The sequence below is a fragment of the Cebus imitator genome, unplaced genomic scaffold, assembly GCF_001604975.1.
Source record: "Cebus imitator isolate Cc_AM_T3 unplaced genomic scaffold, Cebus_imitator-1.0 Scaffold69, whole genome shotgun sequence".
Taxonomy (NCBI): Eukaryota; Metazoa; Chordata; class Mammalia; order Primates; family Cebidae; genus Cebus; species Cebus imitator.
Genome location: NW_016107384.1, coordinates 5,374,815 through 5,379,102, shown reverse-complemented (window position 1 = coordinate 5,379,102; position 4,288 = coordinate 5,374,815).

Below are 4,288 nucleotides of genomic sequence, written 5' to 3'. Positions count from 1 at the left end.
CAGGTGGAGGTGGGGTCATTTGCCCCATGCTATTTTTGTGATAGTGGTGAGTTCTCATGAGATCTGATGGTCTTGTAAAGGGCTCTTCCTGCTACCCTTGGCACTTCTCCTTCCTGCCGCCTTGGGAAGAAGGTCCCTTACTTCCCCTTCACCTTGGCCATGATTCTAAGTTTCCTGAGGCCTCCCTGGCCATGTGGAACTGTGAGTCAATTAAACCTTTTTCCTTTATAAATTTCTCAGTCTCGGGCAGTTCTTTATAGCAGTACGAGAACAGATTAATACAACCACACATGATATACTTGATTTAACCCTTACACCTATGATGAAATTTCTTTATTGTCTTAGCCATGCTTCTCTGAACACATTCCAAGTGGCCAAGGTTTGTCCTAAAATGAAGTATCAGAATACAATTCAATCCTTTAAAGATGATGTGACCATTGAAAAGAGCTGGGCTGTTTTCCTTGGTCTGGATGCACATACAAGGTAAATTTTTTAATAGGAAGCATAACTTATTGACTGATATTGAGCTTTCAGTAAAGTAAAGCAGTCTGAATTTTTAAAATGTAAATTATTATGAAAGGACTTGTTTTTATACCTATGCATTAATTTTGCTGAGCCTAAATGCCAGTGTAATATACATTTTTTTTGTAACGGATACTCTAGAAGCCCTGACTTGCCCACTACACAGTCTGTGCATATAACAAAATTGCACATGTACCTAAAAAGGAAACACACAAAACGAGCAGTATGTATGGTTCATGTGTTTTCAATTATTTCCCTCCTATGAGCAGAGATTTCCTAGACCCAAAACATATTTCAAATTAAAGGGTTTTCCTTATGTTGGAGAAATATTTTGGAATCAGTTGACAGAAATTAGTTGGTAAAACAGTGACTTAGACAAGTTTATAAACTGAAATTGTTAAGTTTCTCTGAAAAGCAATAGTCACCCTAAACTAGAAAAGTAATATCCTAGGCCAGGTGGCTTTAAAAAGAGCAGCATAGGAAACATGGAAGAAAATCTCTAGAACATGTTCAATAAAAAGAATCCAGAGGAGTCCAGAAAAGTCAGACTGCTAAAGGTTATCACTACTTGTCTGTTTTCTCCACATAATATCAAAAGAGTAGCCAGGCATGGTGGCTCATGCCTGTAATCTCGTACTTTGGGAGGCTGAGGCAGGAAGATCACTGGAGGTTTGGAGTTTGAGATAATCCTGGCCAATATGGTAAAACCCCGTCTCAGCTAAAAATACAAAAAATTAGCTGGGCGTGGGGGTATGTGCCTGTAATCTCAGCTACTCAGGAAGCTGAGGCAGGAGAATTGCTTGAACCCAGGAGGCAAAGGTTGCAGTGAGCTGGGATTGTGCCACTGCACTCAAGTCTGGGCGACAGAGTGAAACTCTGTCTCAAACACCACCACCACACTGGATGAGTTTTTGCCAAAGGATAACCATACAATAACCATTATAAACATTGCAAATGTTTGACTTAAATGACAGACTAAACAGTATGCCAGAATTAATTTTGGAAAAATTGGCAGGGGCAGGGTGGAAGATATAGAGGGTTCAGATGTTTCAGAGGCCTGTAACTAAAAAGAAGATACATTATTATTTTCTTTTCCACAGCCTAGCTAAAGGGATGTTTTGCTGTGGGTTGAGACAGACACACTATTTACTAAAAGCTATTGACAAAGAAAACAAACTGTGAGCCCTGCATTGATTATGTGATTCTGTTGCTCTACTTTTTCCCCTATAGATGAGGTTTAAAATGTAAAGCTAGGCCAAAATGCATATACTGTTCTTGGTAAAATCACATTGGAACAATAACAGATCAAAAAAAATCATTATTAAGGATGTAACAGCTTGAACCCAGACAATTTGAAAAAACAACATTCTAGTCCTTTGCCTTTCAGTGAGTGTCGGTGATAGCTTGGCTTTGGAGAATAGAATATCAATTCTACTGAGCCTCTTTTTTTTTTTTTTTTTTTTTTGGCAGTGGAGTTTCACTCTGTTGCCAGGCTGGAGTGCAATGGTGTGCTCTTGACCCACTGCAACCTCTGCCTCCTGGGTTCAAGCGATTATCCTGCCTCAGCCTTCCAAGCAGCTGAGACTACAAGCATGTGTCACTACGCCCAGCTAATTTTTTGTATTTTTAGTAGAGATGGGGTTTCACTGTGTTAGCCAAGGTGGTCTTGATCTCCTGACCTCATGATCTGCCCACCTCAGCCTCCCAAAATGCTGGAATTACAGGTGCTTGAACCTCTTTTCTTTAAAATATAAAGTAGGTGCCAAAGTAATTGCCATGAAGGAAATGGCAGAAACCACAATTAGTTTTGTACCAACCTAATACTTGCAGATCCTAAAGAGAATTTGTTTTACTTTGAAAATCAGTAAGTCAAAAAGGCAGACAGTAATACTGAAGAAGTTTTACGGAGGCAGCTCTATATAGTGTGTTAGGATAAAGTAGCATGGGTTTATGCATTTGTACTCTGAACATAAAATGACAAATGTAGTAACCAAAAACTTTATACATAATTGAGAAATATTTCAACCCTACGTTAATTATAACAATGACAGGAAATTACTGAAATGACAACATTATTTTTTAATTATTTGTATTAAGCTTTATTTAAAAGTGGATAATGATTCTTTTAATCATGGCAGGTAATATAGCTAATGTATATATATGATGAGATGCATACAATTCTTATTTTTTAGTAAAAGTCTACCCATGTTCAATTAACGTTTATAGCACCTAAAATTTAAATGGAACTCTCCAGTTATTGATATGTAGCTAAATAAATTGTGAACTTTCCTTGATGTATAAGATAAATTCTGGTGCAGAGTGAGCAAACCAGGTAAGCAGTACCTTGCATCAAATTAATAATGCTTATTCTATTTGCTGTGAAGCGTAAGGATAACTCTAATCTTCCAATTTATTTATCATTTTCTATGCTTTCAGAAATTACCATCAGATATTCTATATACTTTGTAATTTCACGCATTGGAACCTAGAGAGTTGAACTTCATTATTATCTCTCAAACATAATAGGTGGAAAGAACATTAAACCAGGAGTCAGGATGCCAGAGTTCTGTCCAAATATTGTCAAGGACTTATGACTTTGAACAGGATACCTAAAATATTGCTTCCTTATCTCTCATAAAAAACATGAAACTGTATGATTTTTTGAGGCTCCTTCCAATATCAAAATTCTGCTTTTGTTTTTGGTTATTCTTTAACTGTATGCTTTCTATTTTTTCCCGTTTGACAATTATTCTTTGTGATGCTTTAAGGGAAGCAAAATAGTTGAATATTTCTATTTTATTTCTGTCATCAGTTGAGTATTATGTCTTTCTAAGATTTAGGCCAAGCTTTAGTTATTTTTTTCTCTTTGCTCTAAGCTTCACTTTAACAAACAAGAAAGGTCATTTTGGTGGCTTTCTGATTTTTTTTGCTAAGCTTCACTCAAAAGGTTTATGGAATCAGATAGAACCAGTTCCTGAATCCCAGCTCTGCCTTATGCTGGTTGTGTGAGTTAGGCAAGTCTATCAAATTCTCTGAAATTCAGTTTTCCCATTTATTAAACTGTGATAATATTAGTGTCTGCTTCATGGGATTGTTGTGGGGATTACATGAAAAATGACATGAAGTGCTTAGTGCAAATGCCTTGGCACAAAGAAAGCCCTAAAGAAATGTTTTTCTTACTTTTACGTTTTGCTGCCATCATCATCATCATTGTCATTATTATTCTGGACTTTATTTTTGAAAAATGATTACTTTTTATTTCCTATTAAAAATTAGTAACTACCATATCTCATACATGTAGATAATTTTACAGCTTACAAGGTATTTCTACATGTCCAAGCTGGTCTTTGCAATAATGCTTTGAGTTTAAAAAGATTCGTATCTCCACACTACAGGTAAGAGGGTCTCAGAGAGGTGCAGTAACTTGTCCATAGGACTAACACAGGGGGATTGTGTCTCCTTGTTTACTTCTGTGATGGTTAATATTGAGTGTCAACTTGATTGGATTGAAGGATGCAAAGTACTGTTCCTGGGTGTGTCTGTGAGGGTGTTGCCAAAGGAGATGAATATTTGAGTCAGTGGACTGGGAGAGGCAGACCCACCCTCAGTCTGGGTGGGCACAGCCTAATCAGCAGCTAGTGTGGCTAGGGTAAAAGCAGGCAGAAAAATGTGGAAGGACTTGACTTGCTGAGTCTTCTAGTCTTCATCTTCCTCCTGTGCTGGATGCTTCTTGCCTTTGAACATTGAACTTCAAGCTCTTCAGATT